The sequence below is a fragment of the Hippichthys cyanospilos genome, chromosome 3 (genome assembly GCF_059441005.1).
Source record: "Hippichthys cyanospilos isolate Australia breed blue-spotted pipefish chromosome 3, RoL_Hcya_1.0, whole genome shotgun sequence".
Classification (NCBI taxonomy): domain Eukaryota; kingdom Metazoa; phylum Chordata; class Actinopteri; order Syngnathiformes; family Syngnathidae; genus Hippichthys; species Hippichthys cyanospilos.
Window position 1 is genome coordinate 28,145,535 of NC_142371.1, and position 27,508 is coordinate 28,173,042.

At 38.3% G+C, this 27,508-nt stretch overlaps 1 protein-coding gene across 2 annotated transcripts in view; it reads right to left on the reverse strand.

Moving 5' to 3' along the window:
• The window catches only part of LOC148426679 (transcription factor HIVEP3-like), a 59,909-nt gene extending 32,401 nt beyond the window's left edge, over positions 1–27,508 (reverse strand). Inside the window, exon 1 of one of the 2 annotated variants that reach the window (XM_088410382.1) lies at positions 27,261–27,508. The gene's annotated coding sequence lies outside the window, so the exon portion shown is untranslated. The remainder of the gene's footprint in view (positions 1–27,260) is intronic. The other variant, XM_088410383.1, reaches the window with a different exon arrangement.

Here is a 27,508-nt window from a genome sequence, read left to right on the forward strand (position 1 = left end):
CCTGATTCCGACTCGGATGCCTGGCTGTGGATTATAGGCCGATGACGATACTGTACGGATGCCACCCCATTTGTTTTTGTATTTTTTCTTCTTTAAAACTAAAACTATGCACACTCACTCAGATATGGTCAGGCACTGCAATAATAAACACTGTACGTGATTAAAATAATACACAGTGAGTCCAGTAGAACCTTTTTATTGCCTCCTGGTGTGGGTGACAATAAAAGTAATCAACCTCTTCTAAGACCTGAGAGTTTTAGTACATTGGTATCTATGGGACCCTACCGGACACCAGTGTCTGTATCAGAACAACACTATTAACTTAAGAACAACACTATCTTCAAGAGCAGTTTATTCTTGCTTTCTTTCACTTTGATTTTTTTTAAAAATAAATAATTCATTTCCTGTCCAGTAAAAAATGATCTTTGACATCTGTAGTCATCAATGGTAGATTTTTTTTAAGCATATGGTCAAGTCTGTGCAAAATGTAGGCAAAATGGAATGCAATATTTAGCTGCTACCAACACAGGTGCCGTTGATTCGATCTCAGCTAACCTTTCTGTCTAATGCAAAGGAGGAAAATGACTTCAGCCATTAAATGTTGAGTTACAGCACTGCAGGCTTACGATTCCGATAGCAACTCCTCTGGGCAGCATTATTGTGCGCAACAAAAAACATGGAATGGTCGCAATAAGAGATTCTCCCTTCCCCAATAGAAATAATATATAGCTACCCTCTTACGGCTGGGGGGGGGATAACCTCACCAAATAAAAATGGTAAATACAAAAATCTATATCTGGAAACTATAATTAATATGTTCAAGCCCATATTTGTCTTGGCAGGAACCATTTTAAATGTTCTCCTAAATGGAATACTCATAATAGCTGAGGTTTGGGGTTGACCCCAAGTCAAAAAAGGCAAAACTAAACTTTTATGTCATTACTGCAATGCCAGACTACCCCCACGATACATAAAACACTGCAATAAGTGACCTACATATTCAACTAACTCATTTTATTGATTTTAAAACTTTATGCATAATACTGGTAATATAGGCATGTGAGGTGCAAGTATTATTTTTATCCACTTAGGGCCACTACCCTCATGTTCTATTTGTGGCTGTGACTGAATGTGCGAGGCCTTAACTTGCTAAATCATTATGCGCAAGCAATACAAGTGAAAGCAACAAGCGGAACTTAATATTGGGGACATTAGGTAATTAATTAACTGATCATGAGGATTTTCATCAATTCTTGCATTTCTATACAACTAGTCAAGATGTAAAAGACTACACCCTGAAGTGATCGCTAGTCAGTCAGAAGGCAAAACTAAAGACGGAGAACAATTCACACTGTCCATATGTGGGGACTGAACCAAGATTGCTAGCATAGCAGTCAAGCAAATTAACCACTACAGTACACCATCGGTTCACTTAAATAGGAATGAGAGAATTGAATAGGGTTTCTACAGGTATCAGCAAATCTTTTCAAGTTAAGAGCAAATTAAATGGAACAGGAAGCGACTTATTGCAAGATTATGCTATAGTGATTCTTCTGTAAACCAACAAAGTTTTATAAGGCTGAGCATTATCATCAGAGCTGCAACTTCACAGGACATAAGACAGAAATAACGCAGCTCATGTTGTACTATCTATCGTCTGGAATAGCTGAATAAAAAAATCTCAAAATACCACCACAAATGTAGTTCAGAAAATTTAAAAAATCAGACATGGGTGGCACAGTACTTTAAGTCAGTGGGTTTCAACTTTGGGTTTCAACTTTTTTTCAACAATGTATAGAATATTTTTTCAGCAAAGTGTACCCTACATACAACATTTTTGGACATTCATGTCTCTAGCTACAATACACAAAATGAAGGCACACAATGTTAGCAAAGGAGCCACGAGAACACAATTTAGCAATAAGCTACTTCATGTTCCAATCAATTTGCTTTTAATTTTAAAAGAAACACTTCCTGTTTCTGTCAGAGCATTAACTCTTTCAGTGCCATGGATGAGAATAAATAACACAGTTCTTGTCAAATATTTTTTGTACGGAGGGTAGCAGACACCCTTGAGTCAAGGGTGGGCAACTCCAGGCCTCGGGGGCCGGTGTGCTGCATGTTTTCCTGTTTTCTCTCTCAAACACACCTGAATCAAATGATTAAGATTATTCTCAAGCTCCAGCAGAGCTTGTTGATGAGCTCATGGTTTAAATCAGGTGTGTTAGGGAGAGAAAACTGGAAAACATGCAGGACACCGGCCCTCGAAGGCTGGAGTTGCCCACCCCTGCCCTTGACTAATGCTTACCTAATATAAGACAAATGAGCGCTGTAGTGATAACTGACAATTGGATGGCATTGTTTCCACACATACAACATAAATATTAACTACTGTACATGCAATTCAAAGTAAGCAATGGAAATTCATCTTTCATATAATACTACCCAGATGTACATAGACATAGCACACAATATTCTGTCGGCCTTGAAAGAGAGTGAAAATGCTAATGCACTCGAGAGGTTTTCTTTTCCAAAAACGCTTGGCACTGAAAGAGTTAAAATAAATAAATAAATAAATAAGTGACCTGTTAGATTAGTCAATACTGGCAGAATCTCAGTTAAAATCTCACATAAGTGCCTTTAGGTACTCCCATGTGAGAACTACCCCTTTAAAGGGCCACAGTGTCAGATTTAGACCATTTTTTATTTAAAGGATAAAATTAAATGATATAAATTTCAAAAATTTACAAATACATGTGTTCTTATCAACCAACAGTATGCTTTAAATATAATTATAAGTCTGGTCATCATTAAATAATATTACGTGGGGGGGGTGGCACTTCTCCGGAGGCTGCCATGTAATGAAAAACTGTCTCATCTTACACAGTGTACCTTTAGGTCTTTTTTTTATTTCTCATTAATAAAAACATTATTTGTGCTGGTTAGGGGCTGCTTGATTGAAAAATGAATTCACAGGGATACAAAAAACGTTGAAAATCAGTGACATCTTCAGTTTGCCGCACTATTACATTTCGTCAGAAACTTGTCCCAATATTAGACTAGCTGCTTATTAGAGGGAGGAATGTACCACTATCAGACATTATTGCTTAGTCTTGGCAGAGGTATGTGTTCTACTAATTACCATTGTAGTTCAACAATGAAAACAACTGATTTGAAATAAATGACTTTTTCCTCAGAGCTCAGAGCTTCCTCTTTTGCGCAGCTGTGCCAAGTTACAGGAGGAAACACGTGCACGGCAGCACTTTGCATGACCCGGTTCCTTACCTTATTCTACACATCTTAGTAACCCGTGACCACATTAATTAGACCTGTCAAGTCAGGGCTCCTTGTGCTTTTAGGTGCGGCCACACAAACAGACACAGAAAAGAGTCAACAGGTGGATGCTTGGCCGAGCTACGTTCAAACGGCGGGCCAGGCCGCAGAATGTATCAACACGACCCACTCCTCTCCGCACCTCCCTCAACATGGCCGGAGGAGGAGGGGTTGCCCCCCTGAGTTCCTCAAGGCCGAGTCGACCCGAGTGATGGCACACCCTATGTGACAAACCGCTCCATTCAGCCTAAATGGCAGTTTACAGTTTACTCTCACGCCGCCCACGTGGGCCCCCACAGGCCTTTTTGCTCCATGCCACGAAGCACCAGACACTCACAGGGCATTGCACAGTAGTATTGTGGCTTGAAAGCGTATCGCAAAAAAATAAAATAAAATAAATTTTCTGTTCAAATTATATATATATATATATATATATATATATATATATATATATATATATATATATATATATATATATATATATATATATATATATATATATATATATATATATATATATATATATATATATGAATTACCTGAAGAATTACTTTTTTGGGAGCAACAGACATTTACAAGCACAAGACAAACATTTTTTTTTTTTTTTTTTACAAAAATAGCAGCATGTCCACATAATTAATCATTAAAATGACTTGCAATCGATTAGCCATGAATCAATTGTTGCACTTCTAAAACTTAAATAAATATAAAGTAATCTACTCTACTTGCTGCAGTTTCAAATGTATTTATCAATTTATTGTGTCCATGTAACAATATGCCCACATGATTATGCCTTTATAGTGTTTACAGCAGCTCTCAAACTGTAACTATAACATGCCTGTGACAAAGATGAGTTTGACGTCTAAGATTGCATTCCAAAATGCATCATGCACTCAGATTAATGATAAATCCACTGGAAGCTGGATGGGAACCAACATGTACAAGCATCCAACAAAAATCAACAGTAACCACAGAATACCAAACAAATTATACCGTAAAAACAAGGTGAGGCTAGATTACGATCGTGATCGGTATCTGCTGCCTGGTAACATGGGTAAACAAAACAAACAAGTTGAGTAGGCGTCACTTTTTTCCCACTCTTACATAAAAAAACAATACAGATTCATGACTTTTGATTTCGTTTGAAACGGACCATCACTGCTTCAAAAACAAAAAAAACAAAAAAAACGGATCCACTTTTGGGTTATTATACAGATAAGCAGAAATACAGCGTTCAGCCTCGCCGCTTGGGAAGACGGCGCCGTCTTGGAAACAGGCACTGCCACAATCCTATTGTGCATAAACATGAATGACACAATAATCAGACATTGTCGGAACCTCCCGGGATGATTATCGAGCCAGAAGGCCTCGAGGGCCACATGACCCCGGGTAAGGGAATTAACGTTGCATTCCTGCAGCTGTCGTCACAACATAAAACCACAGTGAGGAGAAACCCGACTCTTCTCCCGACCCGCTACCGCTCCTCCCTGCGGGTACACCTCCTCTGAACAGCAGCATCAGCGTCTCAACGCCACTGAATTATTTCTAGGCAAAGATCTCCTTAAAATAGGGTTTGCGCCCATAGAAGGAAAGTGCAGGAATGCGGTGAGAAGACAAGTGAGGGTGAGGACAATAGAGAATGCGAGACGGTGCATTGATGTAGCTGAAGTAGCAAGGGTCATTGATTTCCTGATACACCTTGTGCGGCTATGCATGCCTTTTTGCACCATCACTGGCATTACTGTAAGGACAGACAACACACACGTGCGCGCGCACACACACGATCATTGCATCTGAGCAATCGGTTATTTGATATTCCAGCAGTTGCATTGTTCACCCTGGGAAGCAATTTGCTCCCACACGCACTCTAAGAGGAGGCAAATTGACCTTCTTATAGCAGAGAGCCCAAATAATCAACAGCAAACAAACGCATCGTCTTATTTAACACTACCTGGTCATTTCCAATGAGGTAATATGACCACATCTCTTTCAGGTAAACAGCCAAATTGTTACCAGGGGCGGGTCGCACTTGATTATGCCTGCCCACCAAGATGCTTGTGCCCGCCCACTCAAGACATTGCTCTCGAAAACTAAAGCAACAATATGAAATACTGTATAGTCATTAGATTATGCGTTGCAAAAAAAAAAAAAAATCAATTATCCAATCAATTTTTATTTTTGATAGTAAATGATTTCTGTTGTCCACCATAAAAATGAATGATTATTTTTGTGTTAAGGGAGTCACATTAACAGATTAATCGCGATCAGTTTATCACAGTCATAGTTAAAGTGTTTTTTTTTAATCACATTAATCTAATTTTTAACTTGTAACTTTATGCTTTATGGTGATCCAATCTCTTTTCATGCATCAGGCTTCATGTGTTTGAGTTGTTGGGAGTTTGAAAAGAAGGATCAGTCGCACCCTGAAGTGGACTGTCATTGCGTTTGCCATAGCCTGCTGTTTTGGGTGGGTGGGCAAGTTCCGGGCAGAAGGCAGATATGAAAATGAAAGAGGATGTGAGAGCAGTTCAAGTTTAGCCTATCACATAAATGGAAAGAAGGCAGCTGTGACTGCAGCCACAACTGATAGTAACATAAATACTAATGTAGCAAGCACAGAATTTTACCATACACAATCTCCTTTACTCTATCATTGCAACAGACCCAAAATACTAACCTGTGATTGGTTTATTGCTTCTCTTTCAGGTTATGCGGAGATATACGCAGCGTGAACTATCAGCCCGGCTAACGGCCGTGCCCAAGCGGCGGCCGTGTTGCCGTGATGAAAATTCCTTTCAATGGCAATGCGTTACAATTAAGTTGTAACTTCCTCATTTTCATGAAGTTTACTTTTTGTTAATGCAAAAACATGTACTATCTTTATACGCCACTTAAAACCATTTGTCACTCAACATGTTTTGAGACAAAATGTGCTCATTTTGACCTTCAAACTTCTACATGAAACGGCTTACTTTGAGTCTTTATGTATTCTATAAGAGGGGAAAATGCAGACAAGTAGAAATAACCCCAGCAACGTGACCAAGCTACAGTAAAGCGCAAGCTTGCAAATACATGCAGACCAGAAGTTTGCCAAGACACACACACACTATCTGGATATTACATTTACTCTAGGTCTTATATATTATTAAAGGAACACTTTTTCCTGATACCAAGCAGAAACACAAACAATTCAATATACAGTACAAGCAAATAAACCCACTTTTTCCTGCCAGCAGTTTTAACTTGGCTCGTTGTGGGGTGGCAAATGTCAACAGGTTGCCATTAAATCACATCAAGCTTTTTGTTGTTTATGGAAAGAGATGTGTCAATAAAGCACTAAATCTAGAACGAACAGTGCAAGCAAATATATTTCCTGAGGAAGACCTATGAGTATGTTCAGATGCCCTAGTAAAAATGGAAAAATTGAATGTACAGAAACTATACAGTCGAAAAGATATCCCTTCTTATGGACTGACGCTATGCATGCCAGGCCAGAGGTTGGCGGGCACCTACCACTTGTCCTCTTGGGTACACCATTTTGATTTTGTCTGATTACATATTTAGTTGGGGTTTTTTTTTAAGAACAATAAAAAAAAACTGCTATACAGCCAAATATTTCATAAAAATAAACTCAACAAAACCATAATTGCATGTTGTTTAATGTTTAATGTCTTTAAATGTTGAAGTGATCTTGTTTGGAATGTCTTTGTCTAACCAAGACATTTTTTTTTTATCTCAACATACAACAAGCTGTTTTGTAATTGTATCATTTTGTAATAACAGGCAGTATCGTAAAACATGCTTCCACAAAGCGCATGATGTAAAAGGGAGTTTTGCATTGCTATTTGACCTTAAAATAAAGAAAAAAAAATCATTTTAGCTGCTGAGTTTCAACCTACTTATATCATGCATTTCAAACAAAACATTTACTGTAAATCATCTGCTTGAAACATTATGTTTAAAACAAAGTTTTAACAGTACTGTACCACTGGAGAATCCTATGATGTTAAAAATGTGTTTACGCTATACATAGTAATGGTATCATAAACATATACTTTGCTGGAGTTTTGGGGCTTGTTTTGATTTGTTTTTTCAATGTTTTTCAAACTGGGAAAGCATTGTGGTCCACCATTGTTGTTTTGGGTTCCTCAATCATGCGTGCCAAAACAAAACACTTTGCATACTGCAAATGCAATTTCAGTACTTGTATGGAAAAAAAAGCTTTAAAAAAAAAACCATTCCAATCTGAGACCCCTGTGTTGTGGAATTAAGGCAGCTTGTTTTCAGTTGGAAAAATGATATGTTAGTAGCATTTTTGGTATGTGTCAAGACAAAAATCATTTTAGAAAAAAAAAAGAGAAAACCTAGGTAGTCTCCACTTGAGATGGGCATAATAAATGCATTCACTTCAATCATGCAGAGGTCAAAATAACTCAGGTGTTTGACTTTGCTTTTGCTGAGCAAAAAGAAGTTTAATGAAGTTAAGAAAAAAAAAAGGTACATCCATATTGTCTTCTTTTTTTAAACAAAAAATTCCCAGCATGAGAGCGTTTATATGGCTTTAGGAGAAATGGTTTAAAGGAAGTAAAACATTTAATTCATTTTGAGGGGGGCATTGGGGTGGGCAACAATTTTTCAGGTGGCACATTAATTATATGTGTTAATTGCAGGTCCACACTTTCCGCCAGACGAAATTCGCAATGTGCACATCACACAAGTTGCATTTAAGACATTTCCATAGACTTAATTTTTTTTCATTGGTTTGCGCTCAAGAAAATTAGCTGTGTTGCCCTGTGTGTCAAATTTTTTTGCCATGTCCAGAGTGAATTTGTCTTGATTATTATTTACTTTATTTATTACTATTTTTAAGTATCAAACCTTAAAGACTTGCTTTTACACTGCTTATATACAAAAGGGGCAAGAAATAGACATATTTGACCAAACACGATGTGATTATTATATTTGTGGAGCCCTACATCATCCTACATAATCATGAAATTGGGGTTTGAATTAGAAATGACATTTTGAGAAGAGGGGATTGTGTCACTGAATGCTTGAATGCAAAGTTCTGCCTTAATATACTTCATGATATACTAATGTGTGACAACCGTCAAACTAAATCTCTTTCGCTCTTCAAGGAAAACCTCATTGAATAATTGCTAAATATTTCCTAGAGTACGTCACCAGAAGCCTAACAAAACACACTGAAGTAATTTGGAGGCAGCCAAAGCCAAAACTGACTGACAGTCGAAGTGGGACTACTTAAAAGATCACTGGTTTTGGATACATAAATAACTGTCCTCCTACTTGATTTGCAACGTTGCTTCTGAGGAAAGGCACATTTGTGAATAGTCATAAAGGCATGTTTGAAAACACCATCTCCACTTGAGATTCAGCGTGGAAAGCAATGCAACACAATGCAGGCAGTGAAAAACAAACACACTCGGAATATAATCTGATCACAGTGTTGTTGCACAGAAAAGCAATAAAGTGTGAATTAGAAAGGTTGGCGGGAGGGAACATTAGCGCGAGATATTTTTGGCATTGAAAAGTACAGCTTCAAAAAAATGTGTCTGCACTTGTGAAACAAACAGAACACAATGTTCAGGAAAAACTTGCCCTCATACTTGTCTCATAAATTCCAACCCAGAATGGCAGCAACGTCTACAACTAGGGAACAAAAGGCAACAAGGTAACAGCACCTATGGAATCAAACAGAACCCCTTTATCATGAACACTGGCCAAGAAGTCAAATGCGGGTGTATCTCACATGTGGCTACTTATACCGCATCTTCAACTAGCCATTTTTACAGGTGCAAAAGATGATTCATGATCGATATAGATCAATTTTCGAACGACAGTGGGCCCCCGCGTTACAGCATCCCTGACTTGCATTATTTTCATGTTGCGCCCAAAACAACTTATGATCCTAGGGGCTTGACTGTATTTGTGTTGTTTCGTCTCCTTCTGCAGGCATTTTAGGTAATTTTAGGTAATTACAGCCCGGAAAGAACCCACCGGGGCTTGGGGAGAACATGCAAACCCCACACAGGAAGGCAGGAGTGAGCTGAAATTGAACCGGTTTTAAACCTCTCTCTCTCTCTCTCTCTCTCTTTCTCTCTCTCTCTCTCTCTCTCTCTCTCTCTCTCTCTCTATATATATATATATATATATATATATATATATATATATATATATATATATATATATATATATATATATATATATATATATATATATATATATATATCCTTTTTCTTGCTGTCTGCCTTCTCTTGATAAAGTTTTTCTCTTTTCCAGCAGTCACATGCCAAGAAGAAAATAGAGGAGAATCTTGTGTTGTTGTTTGTTAGTGTGCCTTGTTTCAACTTTTCAACTGATACATTCAATGTTGCATGCTTTCTGCACTACCTATCCCGCGGCTACAGAGGAAGTGAAACACCAACCTCCCCAAACCAAGATGAGTAGAGCTGAAACAGACAACTATTTCATTCAGTGAAGCTACCATACATGTTTTTGCACCAGGAAAGCAGTAAAAGCCTAACACGCAAGCAGAGGAAAAACAAGCAAAGACAACATAAAAAGGCTTGAGGTGACAAAGACTCAAACTCGAGATCTCCTTGTTGTGAGGCAACAGATCTAAACACTGGACCAACAGCTCCCCTTGGTTTCTTTTCACTCTCTACTGACCCCTGAAGAATCACTTTCAAATTCTAAGCAAACTGGGTAACACTCTCACACGCTCACAAAGAAAATTGATTTGGAAACCCGGAAACCTCCCAACACCCCTCATCCAAATAGCTTTTGCTTGTAGGCCTATTCCTCTTCATATCCCTCTTCTGTGTAATTCAGGCACTCCCACAGTAATGGACACCAACTCAGTGGCAGTGAGTGGGAAACAAGCCCTGCTGCTTCAGCTGGTATATTTTCCAAGAATGCCTTTTACCTACACAGATAGAACACAGTTAAGAGGCTGTTAGGTAGAAACAGACTCAGAGAGGCACACCGAAAAGAACGGTCATGGAAGTTGAACCCTTCACTGCTGGTCCAAAGTTAACAGTCAAGCAGATCTTAATTTCACTGAGTATACTTTTGCCCGTGTCAAATTTATCTAAAGATAAAACCAAAACACCTTTAATTCTCATCTATGGCAAACGGCCAGGGAAACCATTTTCTCAAGAGCACAAACATGGCACAGGCACAACTGATGAATATTCAAACTCTGCGGTGACCTAGCTGGGGTTGTTCCTTCTCCTTGCTGACACTACAAAACTCTGGGACTACCTGGATGCAAACAGCAGGACTGCTGACTACTGGTTGTTGAGGACAGCGGCTTACATAATTGAAAAACACCTAAGATCGAAGTACAGTTTCCTTTCCTTCATTGTCTTTTTACCAGAAATGTAAAAGGCAAAAACCCCACATGCACAATGTAATTGAATGTTTCTGGCTTCTCTCCTTCTTAAATTAAAAAAAACATTGCTTGTCATTGAGTATTATTTGAAGCGCATGGGAAATTGAGCAATATCTTCATGCTCCAAACTGGCTTCTAGCTATTATAAAGACATTTCCGGTAGTCCTTGTGGTATACCTGCAATGCCTCAAGCGTCGGTAGGTTCGGAAACACTTAGAATGCGTAGTTAAAACCAAGTTAACTCGTACCAATTGCTTTAGGAGATAGCAATTAAACGACGACTTAAAACGAACGTTTGATCAAATGCCACATCATAATATGTAATTTAAAGTGGTGGTCCTCAACCACCGGTTTGCGGCCCGGTACCAGTCCTTGAATCAACTGGTACCGGGCTGCGTGGGCCGCACCCAAAATAATGTTTTAGAACTGATTTGGCATAACAGTTCATTAATTTGTGCTTTGTTTGGCTTGATCTTTGTTTTTTGGCGCCGCCTCTGGCAGCTGTTGATTGTTGGTTTACATTTTGTAGTGAGAAAGATGGTGTGGTTTTGAGAGCAGTCAGTTGGTGATGCACACATTGTTTTGTCTCTGTGAAATCTGCCCCACGGCTGTCCTTAATTGTACTTTTTTGTAAGAATGTTGACGTATGATAACATGCCAAAAATAAGTTTGTTTGTTGATCCAACAACTTGTGACTGGATAACTTGCTAGCTAATACTAGCTTGTTCGCTAATTCGTTGTGCCAGGTATTTCCCTTGAAATTAATAGCTTTTGTAATTCAGTTTTATGATTGACTTAATGTAATTTGCATACATCTTTGCACATTTTAAGCCCCCCGATTTAAAACATCTAGCCTAAACAAAGTCCGTTTCAAAAATATACACACAGTAATAGATATGAAAAAGTTGGCTTCAATTATTTGTTCATTTGGATATTCCAGCCAGACACTCACATATAATCTCTCCAACCTCATTTATCCTCGCTCTTCAAATGGTGATAAAAACTGACTTAGATGTCCCAAAGCCAAGGATAAACACACGGTCCGCATCTGTTTATTTTTTCAATTAAACAATGGCTGAGTCTACTGTACGTCAGCTACCCTGGGGTTTGCGCTGGTAAAAAAAAGAGGCGGAAGATAGGAGGGACAAAATTGTGTCTCCATGACACTGAAAAACACTTCTGTAATCATCGTGGTAGATGGGGTACTGTATGGCCGACTAGCTGACTCGCATGCTCGGGGCCTGCACCTGATTCATCTTCAGCGGTTATTCCACGAGAAGAGTGTGACCAGTGTGACAGAGGATTACTCAGTGATGTTGCAGTGATTCACTGCTGCGTGCTGTTGTTGAACTCTGACAACGAGTACAAACTTGTGATTTTAGCATAGGAAGGATCTTTTGTCCCACTGTTGACCTAGCAATTAGCAGGCTTTGCAAGACAACAGGTATGAAATCTCGCAAATCCTATATGAAACAGCGCCAAGACCCCCAAAAATGACGACTACACGCCTTTAACATATCAGAATATTTTTTCACACTAATTCTTGACAAATCTTTAAGTGTCACATATTTATTGATTATATTTGGTTTCAAGCTTACAATTAAAGGAAGTGTAAGGTAACCTTTGATATAACGAGAGCAGTGGTTCTCAAATGGGGGTACAGAAAGGCATGTCAAAGGGTACTTGCAATTTTAACAGAGTTTCTGAATTATAAGCAAATATAATTTAGTGGTTTTTTTTGGCTGAAAAAAATATTTTACAGAGATTAGATCTACTTCAGTGTTTTTAATTAATTCACCCATCTCATGTTTTTGACCCATCCATTCATCCATCTTTCTATCCTCTTAACCTGACAGACATAATTAAGAAATACTGTATTTATGGAATTATTTGGTAAATGAAAAATGTTGAGCAAAACAGAACATGTTTGAAAGTTGGCCACATGTTTAGGATGTTGTCAACCATAGTTCAGTTAAAAGCAATTATGATTATGCAATCCAAGTGTTTCCGAATCCAACAAAGCATGTGGCACTGCATGTATAGCTACTTTGTCCACTGCTAGAGGTACCGGAAGTGACGTTACATTATTATAGTAAGTACAGTAGGCTGTGTTGATCACGAGGGATGAAGCCATAATTGGTGTTCAGACAATGTAAGAAGTTTTGAAGTCCAAATCTGCCAGTCTTGCCAACTTCACTTAAATACCCATTATGATGAGAAAACTCCCTCACCCTATTTTCAAATGTCTCTCATTTATGTCAAAGCCCTATTTATGTGACAGATTTGATTTCTTTATATGTTAAGCCAATACTAAAATAAAAATCAATAAACTTCTTCCAAGGATGATGTGTAGGCTGAGGCTGCTCCATCGCTGTGTTTGTTTAACTTCCGGTTCACTGACGTAAGAAATAAGATTGCGAGATCCCGCAAAAAGTTTTGTGATATCTCGCAAAACTCTTGTGGGATCTCGCAAAAAGTATTGCAAGATTTCGCATTAAAAAAAAAAAATGGCTCCTTACAACCTAAACTATCAGTTTGTGGAAAAAATAAAAGAAAATCATAATCATAATTGAAACTGACTGGCCTGATTCTGGTCATTATTTCAATTTGATTTAGCACAAGCACATGCTCAGATTTGCAAAGTTCGACTGATGACACAAAATGACACAAAATACGCCTTTTCGTCAAGGGGTAAGTAATAAAGAATATCCTCAAGGTAAAGTAAAAATCGCTACGCCATTTGAATTTAATTATCCAAAAGCACAGGTTAAGCGAGGGATCTGATGGGTGTTGCAAATTATAATCCCTTTGGTGAAGCTGACAAATAAAGGGAATTTCCATATCTCCCGGAATAACCACTGCTTTTTCATGGTGTAAACTTAGGGAAGTCAGATCAGTCTGTCAAAGCGGGACTAAGAATATGACAGACCCTCTGATTTAACCGAAGCACAGAGGGAGTCTGTGTTCTGTCTAGACCAAGCCAGGAAAGCTGTCTGAGGGAACACTCGGGCAAATATTGACCTTCAATTACTTGAAACAGCCGCCCTCGCCTTGGGGCGGCAATATGGATGCATCAGCAAAAACATATGCATTTAATGTATATAAACATGTTGGGGCATACCTGTGCAGTGTACATAAACACACGTAGTACAGTAAATAGACCTCATGGTGTGAAGTTGCATCAAATGGAACAGAACATTATGTCTCTTTAAGCGATTTTACTGTATAGCCACGAAAATCAGATCGGTGTCACAAGAATCACAAGACCACAAGAAAAAAAAAAAAACTGACAGAAATCTGCTGTGCTTTGACCTTTAATAGGATGAATATTAGACAACCTCCCCAAGTGACGGTCAACCACGCTTGTGCATAATTAACAACTTCTGAAGTGAGGCGTTCTTTAAATGACCTTACCTGACAAAGTAAGCAAAGTGCAGCCTGCCAACAGAAGACACCGCGGTACGTAACAAATACATGCGTGCCACCAACACTCGCACCTCCCGTGCTGGCCTCCTTATGGATTTCATAATGCCTTGTAAAAGTTACTGTATATCTATCTTTTTCTATTGGATTACATAAATCAATCTGAGCTATGTTCTTTTCTTTTATAGCAGTCCCATTGACAGAAAAAAGGGAGAGACCAAGAAAGGAAATGGTTAAGATTTTTTTTTGTAGAATTTATAGTTAGATAAGGATAGACTGATATGGCACAAAATTAAAATACAGTATTTTATACACATACACCCCCTCACACATACATATAACATATAGTATATAACTTGCTTATATGTCATAATGAAGTAATTTACAACTATTGTAAAGACGTCTTGTGAGCGACCCTTCCAGAATTCTGCTACTTGTGCAAAACCTTGATTGCACAACTTTACTCATTTTTAAATTGTTGAATTTTAAAGGGATGGTGTGTAAGTTTTAGACCGTTTTTCATTACGGACAGAAGGAGGTGCTGCAGGTGCTGTATTTACCATTGCCTGTAGCAATAACAAACATGGCCGCCTCCGGAGAAGTGCCAACCCCCTGTGTAATTTAATAATAACTAGACCTATGATTATATTTAAAACATACTTTTGCTCATTAAGAAAAACAACTTTTTCAAACATGTACTTTTGCCTTCGTAAACCATGATCAACATTCTGAAATATTATTGACGAAACCAGCAACTAAATACTAATGGAAAATATGCGAGGGCATGTTCTGCACTGTCAAATATGAAAAAAATTTTAAAATGAAGGAACAGAAATTAAAATGTCTTTTGCATATCCACTTAGTCTTGAAGAATTGTGTCTTGAAGAAACTAAGATGCAACTGTCAGAAGAGATCTGTAGACTCAAACAGATAAGCATTACATCACCTATGGGAAGGTGAGCTCCATTAACACAAAACACAAAACACAAAATTAGCTATTATTCCTACATGATAAAGTACTAGCATGGAGAAAGATATTCAGTATCACATGGTGTAAGTAATATTTAAAAGCAAAAATCATTTTTACCATAGTTGAACAAGAAAATTCCCATCCCAGATGGATTCAGGAAAGACAAAATAACTACTATTGAATCCTGTTCTGATATCCCCGAGCTAAAGACCAAATGTTCAAACAGCATGCTTCAGTCACAAACCGAGAGGGGATTTTTGGGCGACATGAGCGAGATGTGCTCATCAGGAGCACAGCAGGCCTGGAAGGACTTTCCCAAAAGCCTCCTCTTAGACTCCCGCAAAGAAGAAATCCCCCCGCAATCCTCAGGTTTTGTTCCTGCGGGGACGCCTTAAAGCATACGCTGAGACAAAGAAAGAGGTGAGAGCAGGTGCCAGGTCTCCCACGCTCACTCATCCATATGTATAGTCCTAGGTTGCCATATGATTGCATGCGTCTACACGCCTGTGAGCAGCAGAAATTGGTAAAATTGTGCCTGCAAAACTGATGTAACAAAGCAGAGAAAAGAGTGAGTATCTGGAAGCGATCCATCAAGCTAGTGGCGAAATGCAATCCCGCCGCTGCATCACTGATCAATACACACACAAATAAACACACATACCCTTGCGCGCATAATCATTTTTCATCACAGACTCTTCATGGGAGACAATCTCCAGAATGTTTTCCTCTTTTCACTTCGGAATTTCATCACTGTTGAGCACAATTAATCAACGGCTAGCCTGGACCTGTGTTTCTAGATGCGAACTTGAAGATGAGAACTTTGTGAGAGATACAGCAGCTTGAGAAAAATAACTTCAGTCGTTCACTTCAGTTACGTTAAACTAGGAGTAATAGGTTAATTATTCTGTTATTGATTCTTTTAATTGTTAGATTGAGGGATGACACAAAAGCAAAATAAAACTGACTTACTGAATGAACTTATGCAGTATTTTATGATAGTGATATGAAAAAGGACTATAAATAGTGAATATTTTAAAAATTGATTAATCTGCCAGTTATTTTGTGAAATAATCAATGAAACGGATTTAAATGCTTTAATATCCATGTCTTGTTAAGAAAAATGTAAAATAAATAAATGAATGAATAAAAAAGGATGAATAAAATAAAATAGAATCTACAAAACTTAATATAAAGGGCTTGGCCATATGGCTCAAATGTGTGTGTGTGTGTGTGTATACATATATATATATATATATATATATATATATATACATATATATATATATATATATATATATATATATATATACATATATATATATATATATATATATATCTATATATATATATATATATATATATATATATATATATATATATATATATATATATATATATATATATATATATATATATATGTATATATATATGTATATATATGTATGTATGTATATATACATATTTCATTTCCGGCCGTATGAAAAACAGGTTTGTATAGGTTTTCTTTATGATTTAGTTGCTGGTTTGATATGGAACGGGTCAGAAAATCTGCAAGAATGTTAATCATCACTTTCCAGAGTAAAGGACGTATGCAAATGTCTTATTTTGATTCAACACAATGAGCCTGCTTTTATACAGGACAAAAGAAGCATTCACAGTCCAGAGGCAGAGTTTCTGAGCATTTGGACAAATTCAGGTTTGGAAATCGGTGAGTTCTTGCACCTCTAATATGAAACAAACATTTTTTTTTTCAGTTTTTCACTTTCTTTGGTTATGTATACTGGCCATGTGTCCAAATATTTTTTGTCCACATAATGTGCGGTGTCGTACATGATCACGGCCTCCGTCCCGACTGACAACAATGACATTCTGACCAAGCCCTTCTCTTACATACCTGCGGTGTACAAGCACAAAAGCTTACAATCACACTATTACACAACACTCACCACTGTGGAAAGTCAACACATGCACAAAATAAGCCCAGCGTTGATACACAGGGGAGATCATAACATACAGTAAAGTGTATAAAAGAGGAGAAACCAAACACATTGTGCGCTGGTGAAAATACCAGAAGACTCTGAGCCATAACAACATTTCACCGTCTGATCAACTTATTGGGAGCATTGGACAAAAGTAAACTTTGAAGTTTGCAACAGCACAGATGCAGGTAATGATTAACCCTCAGGCGGGGACGTTTTCAATGAGTCACTGCTGCCGTCCCGCTCTCAGCAGAACCCGCACTGCCTGTCTGCTTATCCACGCAACATTACATAATTGTGGTTGGCGCATATGAGGAAGGGCCCGGCAGCCACACTAGGACACATACTGCACTGAATATTCTTGTCCCCGTTTCAATTGTGAGAGGTTGTCATGAGGTCAGGAGAAGTACATACTAACCCAAATTGTGCAAATGTAGGCCTAATATTGTATATATGTGGGTTAAATTAACAGAATGATTTTAAATTGTTAGCATACGTGACAAATGCTTCCAACTAAATCATTATTGTACTTTTTGAAAGAAACCTAGAAATACACATCACCTTGATTACATAAATCTATTTTGTTGCTCAAAATTGAACATGGAACAGGTTGACCTAAACTTTTTAAGTCAACTTTTGTGTAGGAGGTTTGAGGCAAAATTGAGGATACACGGCTGTTGTTTCAGGATGAAAGTAAAATATGGCATCACACATAATTTATTTATACGCAAATATTTTACCTTAGGGCTGGAAAATTGTAACTATTTTGATTGATATTCAAATCATGATTAATAAACATGATTATTGATTTTAAATGTTACTTTTTATGTTTGGCTACAAAGTTAACAGAGTTCACTTGCCACAGGAAGTAAATAGAACTGAGTTATTATTGTTATCATCATTTTAATGCTTTATAAAAATTTGAATTTATCTGCAGGTAATGCTTTAATTTTGACACTCCTAATAAAAATACGTTCCTGCTGTGCACATTTCAGGCTCTTATGAGCTCTGTGGTGCACATATAAAAATAAATGTATATGTAAACTTTTGTGTACATTTTTTTTGAAATCACAGATTAGGAAGAATATATGCCAATGAGTATTGTTGCATTACTTGTTGGTATGTTTTCCTACAGCGTTTGTGTGTCAAATTTTGCTATTTGAATATAAATCTCTTCCATGATGTACTGCACAATGCTAATGCTGCAGTCAATTTGATTTTCAATTGAGTGCTAGCATTAAGCTGGAAATGTGCCAGGGGGAAAAAAAACATGTAGCCTATATAAAAATATTATGTGTGTAATTTGTTTCTTTGTGTGCCTGTGTGTGTTTAGTATTAAAACAACCTCTAACTAGTGTGTCAAAAAATATCTTGGCGCACACTAAGAAAAGACAGTAGAACATATGGAACCATCCAAAAGGAAGGGACCACTTGATGAAACAAAAACAAACAAACAAACAAACAAAAAACATTAATTTTAAGCAAGAAAACCAAAAAGCGATGTCAAAGACAGAGAAGCAGTGTTGGTTAATTTTTCATGATTTTGTACAAAATTCAGTGTTTTGAACTATGAAATACAGAAAAACAACTAAACACTACACTACACTGATGATTCCGACCTCAGGTTTTCGGCAGATAGTTTGTAGATTGTACAAAATAAAAAACAAAAAAGAAGGGCGAAAAACGAAAATCTAAATTTTCACCAAGTGTTCCCAACTGACTCTATTGGCCCAAAGTAATATGACACACTTGCTCTAAGCAACATTTATGGTGCATTTGGGGTGCTTTCACAGCATGGGAACTTGAATACACACAGCACAATGTTTGGAACGTTAATTATTTTGAATGATTTTCAAAATCCAAATTCTAAACAGGATTAAATTTTGCCCAGTCTGACTTTAGCGGTTTTGAAAAAAAAAAAAAATCTCTATAATTAAGAAGTAACACACCACATACACGCTGTAAATTAAAATAAAACATCGATTGGTCAGTTGATTATCACTTCATGACCCGACTTCTATTTTTCTTGCAGCAGACCGGTGACATAGTTGTCGCATGCTGACAAAAAGAAAACAACAACGTCTAGCATGCTCACACACGCAAGCACATTCAGTGCTTTGAGTAATCAGTCAAGCAGGCCAGACCATTACTGAACACTCATGCTCAATTTTTATTCAGTATCACAGACAAGACGCCATCTGTTTAACACCCCTGGAAAAAAAAATGTCATCAAAACCGTCTACATGTCTAAAAGGGAAAAAAAAGCAGCACATTAGCCCACGATCTTTCCATCAGTGGTTATCACAGCATGAGATCTGGCCGAGAAGGTTAGGTATGAGGTGGCAGCAACTCCGCATGACCTCTCTACCGCTGGCACCGGGTGTGCTTATATCAACACGTTGCCACCTGCGAGGCTGAGTCAGCGTGCTGGATTAGTGAGCGGGTGCCAGGTGAAAGAAGGAATTGAGTGCACAGAGTGTTGCTGTGTTAATTGGCAGAAAAGTGCCCTTTTCCATCTTAAGTGTTGCGCCAGTGGGAGGCATGCAAGAACACACGCAGGCTGGCCGCACACATTGACTCAAGTCCTGTGTTCAGAGCGAGGTGCATCTCAACTTAATTGCGTCAGAATAAACTCATTGGGCAAGTTTACTAGATACTTAAATCATTGAGAGTCGTTGACGTGAAAAGACGTCAACAGGAACCTTACGAATGACATCGATTGCCTCCAATAGGGTGTTGTTGTTTATGTTTTTTTTTTTGGCTACAATTGGTTTAATCATGTAACTCGGAAAATATTTTTTTTTAAAAACAACATCAATTATCTTCAGTCAAATGGCTCTACATTGGCTGGCAAGTTCTCTTTTAAGTGGTTAACAGGTTCCACAACAATCTGATCCAGCTTTAAGATCTAGTCCTCCTTCCTTAAAAGATATTTCTGCTAGGCATGTCTGACCCACAGCTTTTATTTATAAGTTCACATGCATTTGGGTATTTTAAAGAACATATATTTTGTCCACTCCAGGGTTAGATAAAATCTTTCCACACCAATGGCAATTTAAACAAACGTCTGGACCGCATGTAAACACACTTATAGGTTGAAGTGCTATTTTGGACTATCGCAGGCTGCTTCTTCAATGCGGTAGGAGGCGCATGTATGCTGTGCATACACAATATGCTAAAAACACTCAAACTGCTGAAAACTGCTACCATCAATGCCATGGACATATTACCCGAAGTGTTTCTGTGTTTCTGGAGTAAAAAGAAATAAAAAAGGGGACGGGGGGGGTGTAACGGGACACTACGTTTCCATTAAAGGACATTTTCAGCAGGCTAAATGCAGTGTGATGAATTGTCAGTGGAGGAACGTAACAAAGTTAAACACTGTTATTGTACTTAAAGAGGAAAACAATCCAAAAAGGTTCTGTACAATAATATGTTCTCTGCAGCTCCAACAAGTCTACATACGATATTTTGATTAGGGCTGTCAAAATTCATTGATTAATGTACAACTGTTTTCATAATTGAGAAATCATTTAGAGCCATTGTTTAACATTGGTTTTTTTTTTTGTCTTTTGGGCCAGAAGTACAGTGAAATACACAAGGAGGAAGCGCTGTATGTCAATATCCTCCATTATAGTAAAATAGCCAAACGTTGTGAGGCCAGTAATTAGTTCAAAATAATTTGTACTGCTAAAAGTAAATGTATGACACAAGCGACCTTAGAATGCTTTTATTTTGAAGTTCCTCCTGGATGCATGGTCATGACAATGGTCAACTTGATGACCTTTGCTTCTCAGAGTGTGAGAAGCTAACGAATGTAAACAATAGGGTGGTTTGTTATTCCGATTAGTTACTTCCTCTTCGCCTTGGGTGAGGCATAAGACAGAGATATTTGCCGTTGCCTCTATCTCTGTTTCCGTAACCATTTGGGGTTCAAGGCGATTGGGTGGTTGGCCCAATGCATCCAAGGCTTGATCCCCACAGACCGAAGTCTAGAGAGACCTGAGGTGGGTGCCACTTAGAAGCTTACAGCACCTGGTATTCCCAGGTTGTCTCCCATCCAGCAGGCCTGACCCGGTTAAGCTTCCAAAAACAGGGCGTCCTCAGGATAGAATAGACGTAAGCTCCGTTTTTTTCAAATTTGCATTTCTTTTTTACGTCTGACTCCCTCACCATGTTGACATCCATGCAGCCGACCGACACTACCTCGGCAGTCGACCGCATTGAGCACCCCTGATTTTGCTCAATTGTTTGATGTGGTCGGCTCCAAGGACAACCTTTGGTGATGCTGTTTATTCTTGTACCAATTTCAAAATTATACATCTGGTCTGAATACACAAATTATACATCTGGTCCGAATACACGCACACACAAGAAGTGTATTTTTCAGTTGCAAACATTAGTTAATTTAGCTCAAGCTCGTCCAGCCCATTAAGTGATTTGGGGGATTTGATGCCACACAGTGCTTAGTAAAGAGACTAGAAAATAGCAACCATTTGCAGTCTCCACAAGTCAAACTCCTCTGAGATGTCAGCATATTGCGCAACACCTCAGGTTACCTCACGTGAACTCGTTGCTGCAAGAATCACAGGATCTACTCTACTCGAAGCAGTATTCCAAAAGAAGACACAGCCTTCTTCAATAAAGAGCGCTAAGAGAAGACAATAAAAAGCATAGACAGATATTGTTTACCTAACAGCATAATTGCCAGGTACACGCTTCCCGTTTGCCACATTGCCAATGGCAAGTTGAAATGGGACAGCAGCCATGCAAGCCCAAGCCATGATATTACCTTTAGCACGCTTAACAAAAGAGCTTTTGTGTTTAAACAAGAGAAAGACATTTATCTTTCTTCATATTTTGGCCTTTCCATCACTTTACTAGAGGTTAATCCTGGTCTCGTCGGTCCATAAAACTCGGTGCAAAAATATTTGTGGCTCATCTCTGGTCTTTATTGCAAAATCCAATCTGGCCTTCCGATTCTTTTTGCTGGTGAGTGGTTTGCACAATGTTTCTGTCATCAACTGCTGTCGATACCCTTGGCCGACCTGCTTAATGTCTGTTGCTTAGTACACCAGTAGTTTTTCTCTTTCGGGACATTCCAAAATGTTGCATTGGCTATGCCCAATATTTACACAATAGCTCAGATAGATTGTTTTTCCTCTTCTCTTAGCTTAAAAATGGTGGACTTTTCTCCCATAGACGGTTCTTTGATCTTCATTTTGCTCAAGAGTAAATGTATTTCACAGATAAAAACAATATACGCCATATCAGAAATTATCTCAAGTTTCGGCAATCAATCTAAAAAGCACCTGCAAACAACAAACACCAGCCAGTCACATACTCCAACACTTTTTATAATAGATAAGTGGGTGGCTTGAAAAAACAGATTCTCTGTCCTGTGTAAACACATCTAGATGCCATGAAAAATTCAGATTCTTCAAGCCCTGCAAATTCAAACACATTAGAAGGACAATAAATTGAAATTATGAACTCTTGAAAATACACAACTGTAAAGTGAAAGTTATTCTAGGTCGTGAACATCATGCTCATCGCAAAACTGATACCAAGATGTGCAAAACAGTAATCAGGACATATGGTGCCCAATATGAACATTTTTTTTACAGACAATGTATCCCATGGTGCGTATTAGTCCGCAATTTGGTCTCTTACTTATTGAATATTGACAAGATATATATGTGTGTGTGTGTATATATATATATATATATATATATATATATATATATATATATATATATATATATATATATATATATATATATATATATATATATATATATATTTTTTTTTTTAGTAACTTGATTCTTAGTTTAGCGAGTCCATGTGTTTACACAAGGCAAAAGGTCCTAAATATATACAGTAAACAGCGATGTCAAAGCACTTATTTGAGCCTTGAAATAAATAAATGGAGGAAGGAATGCTTTTCAATAATGTATTGTAGAAAAAAATGTGTTACTTGGATTGTTGCCCACAAATAGGTCATACAAAACTATTTCTTTTGTCATTTTTTCCAGTAAACTAATTTGTGTTTCCAAATAGTGTATGAACAAAAGAAGTCAACCAACATCCCTTGAAGGGACTGTGTTGTGCTTTTCAGTCCTTTTGTCCTTACTTAACAACTGTAGTACACCAATTTGTGCATGAGCAAAAGGCCAACGCTTGTCATAAAAATCTGTTTTCAAAAATACCCATGTTCTTGTGGACAATGTTGAAGCCATAAATGGCAATAATGGCTCCTGGATATTTTAAGGATCTACTGCATTATGATGTCAATTTTTCTGTGAAAAAAAGGGACACACAGAGCAGCGCGCTCCTTGGGCGCCTGCTGAGTTAGCGCCTTTCTTCAGCCGGCACCACAAGTGGTCTCCATCTAGACAAGAGCGACGCACCGTGAGCCTGCCTCTTTGTGCTGATTCAATAAGAAATAATTGCATATTGGCCTTTCTCCACTCATCCCCCTTCACCGCTGTGGCCTGATACTGTACGGTATTTCTGTGCAGTCATTTTCAGAACAGAGCTGAGGAGGTATGCCGCAGCAGTGCCCTGAGGACCAGGTTTTACACAAAAATGCTTGAGACTGCATATGTAGGTGCTTAGACACACACGGACTAAATTTTATGTTGTCCTTCCAATAAAGAAAACACCTTGCACTGGTCACTGAAATAACCTGAAAGTGACCGAGATGTATTCATGAATAAATATGTAATGAAAATTAACTCATGAAAATCAGGCCAGAAGGATTTAAAGCAAACTATGAAGGGTAACAATGTCTATGTCCTTAACCTAATATTTAGTTGCACAACCTTTTGGGCGACCCCAAATATGCTCAATGAAACTAATGTGCCTATGAACAGTTATGATGGTCGAAGGTTTGATGGGTGCCCTCTGCTGAATGCATCTTTCAGTTCCTTCCATAGCTGATCAATAGGATTCAGATGAGGACTTTTCTTTAATAGACCATTTTGTTCTTTGACATTGGTGGCTGTTGGGAGCAGTTTGCTTTGGGCCTTTAGCAATAATTATTGACGAGACATTGGTAAGCATTTACGTCACTTATATCAGATCAATATCAGTCAGAGATTGGAAGCCACCTCAAATGCACTAAATTTGTCTGGTTACAGTCACTAAGGCCTTGTTTACAGGCAACCAGGGCTATTTAAACACGGATAATTCTCCCCTCTAAAAAAAATTCCATCCATATAGCTTTGTTTATTTAAAAATGATTTCTGCAACACAAATTCGCATAGTGCGAGTTTATTCATTTACAAGCATGCTGAGTGGCTAGGTGGCAGTAGTTTAGCCAAATTCTTTCCAATCAGAAAGAACTTCTGTCTCATAACAGCACCAGCATTGGGATCTATAGTGGGAAGTAGAATAGAGCAATGACTAAACTTCAGTTTATCATTGCTACATGCAAATGATGATCCAGAAAATTTGGCAAATCGAGACTTTTGGTCATGGTTTTTAGAGGCCTTTTTTTCATTTTTCATTTTTCCATAAAAAAAAAAAAACCTGGGCACATATTGGCGAATATATATATTGTGTAACGCTGCAATTGATTACTCAGTTAATTATGAACTATTTAAAATAACATAAAGATAATTGGATAATTCATCCTCCAAAGTTTTTGCTTGATTTGTTCCCCTTCTCGTTGGGCATTAAACTATAGGTTTTGGACAACGTGAACATCTAACATTAGATTTGGAAGCTAATATGAAATGTCTAATGTCTGAAATGTTAGCAAAAACAAAAGAAACAACACAATTAAAACAATTAAAATGACAGTAAGGGTGGCTCAGTGGGGCAGTGGTTAGCACATAGTTCAGCCTCATAGTTCAGGGACCCCAGTTCAAATCCACCTCGCTACGTGGCAGGTGAATTGGACACACTAAATTGTGTGATTGGGTGCATGTATGATTGTTTGTTTCTGTGTGCCCTGCAATTGGCTGGCAACCAGTTCAGGGTGTCCCCCGCCTACTGTCCGAAGTCAGCTGGGATAGGCACCAGCAAGCCTGCGACCCTTGTGAGGATAAGCGGCTCCTTTTTAAACTGTGCTTAGACTACTCAAAAAATTATGAGGGAGAAATACTATACATTTGTCAGCATAGTTTATTATGAAGCTACAAGCACATGGATGCATGTGTACAGATAGCATATGACCAGTTAGGTCATATGCCCCCACCAACACACACACGCACACACACACACACACAACTCTCACAACCTCCCCACCGGCCATACCCATTGCAGTGAGTTAGCAGCTCTTTCATCATGAATTCACAATTTTAGTGTGCTGCCAAATTTAACAACATGTTGAAGACGAGCTGTCTAGGTTAGTCCACCAATATTGTTCATCACTAAAGATGGTTACTATGGCAAATAAGAGCAAGATCTTTATCACAAGCCAAACACCCAAATGACTTTTGGTTTCTGCTGATGGGCAATGAGTATTTTTTGCAATAGGTATGGAATGTACAATTGATGTCATTTTAAAGGGGGGTCCTATTTTTAAGTGGTCGATTGGAGGCTTCTATACCTTTTAGTGGACCTGGTTTCAAAATAAATACATAACTAAATAAATAAAAGAGTTTGCAATATAAAACCGTTAGCAAAGATTGGAATTATGCCTGACTTTATTAATTGTCCCCCACCTCCATCTATGGACCTCAATAGCATGCAATTACATATAAAACTGCCTTGCTGTGATAATTACCTCATTCAATTCAAAGGACATAATTAAATGTCTTTTAAGAGTCCAGACCTTAGGTACATATGTACAGAATCGTTATTTATTTATTTATTTTTTAACTATAAAGGTTGGTCTAAAAATGAGTTAATCATAAGGAACGCTGTCCAGCTTCAACAAAACAGCAGCAACAGCAATACAAAGCCAGCAGTAACATTGTACACTGACAAATGTAAGTCACGGCAAATACGGTGCTAAGCATGATTTGTAGTACTATACCACTAAGTGGATTTGGTATGAAGTTTTATTAACTGTGATGTAGAGTATATTGAAACTCAGATGTTATAAACATCAATGTTATACAGAAATGTTGCCAATTTTGTGTCGCTTCTGAAAAATCAGTTGCCTGAGATCCCTTCACACTGTTTCTGTTTGCTGCTCTTAAGCCTAGTAGTTTGCAGACATGTGGATAAGCATTATTTATTTGATTATTCAGAAATGGATACTCCAAAAACAACTTCAACAATGCTATATAAATTGGAGCTAAGAGGCTTTCGTGATGCTACGAGGGGCTGCTAGAGACCTGCTATAAATGTTTAGGCAATGTTTCGGCTCACGCTTTCTGTCTCTGATAGTAGTTCTATCTCTGGAGCGGTGGTTTCAGCAAACCCCCCATTTAATGGAGAATATTTTGAGTGAACACTGTTGTGAGGTTTTCAAGGTAAGGTACAGGAAAATGATCAAACTTGACTTCATTTGATCTGAAAATGATTTGTTTACCACAAAAAATGTTTTCTAATTAACCAGTAACAGTACAAATGTTGTACTGGAGTTAGTAGTTGTATCAAACAGTAAAAGTTGACCTGCAATGAGGAGACCCCATCAGTAATCCACCTGTTATCTGGGCAGATGTTCCTCACATGCTACACATCTCATTCAGGTCTATTAACATAATCCAGCGAGAATAAGCCTGTAGCATTGAGTAAAGCCTGGCACACAATCGTTTGGGAAGCAAAAGTATGATGTCATCCAGTAAAAATGTGCCATGTGTAGGTGTAGTCCACAAAAAATAAGTTCGCCGGTTTACATTTTAGATCTATCTTGCATGCACTGTTGCTCCCCGGTCAATTTGGGATAATTCAATTGCAGAATCGTGCAAATATAAGGGTGGAAGCAATTTGAATCGTTTCATCAAAATCCTCAAATGACTGCTCTGCAGTGCCCACCTTGCGTGATCTCGTTAGAAACAGAAACAATATTTTCTTTTTTTTTTTTTTTTTTTACATCGCGTCTCGCAAGCCAACTTTATGTCACTGGCCGCATTTGGAAGCGTCAGCTTCATTCTGCCACTAACTTCGCACCCACCGTGACAGGCAGCTGCCATAATCACAACAAAAGCCACACACGCGCCGTGTTAGCGGGGTTTATATTTACCAGTTTGCTACTGTACGAGGGCTGCAGCCATTTGTCCGGTGGCGAACGGGCCGGCGGTCCGCATTTCCTGGATTGAGATGCGCCGGATGAAGCCGCTCTCCGAGCCCGCGGGTCCTGGTGAGGGAGGGAGGGAGGGTCGAGGGGGGTCAGGGGGCTTCCCGCCGCGGTGTCAGAGCGGACAGCGGGTCCACATTCAGCTGACGGCCACAACAAAACAACATCACGAAGAGCACACTCCGCGGCTCCGC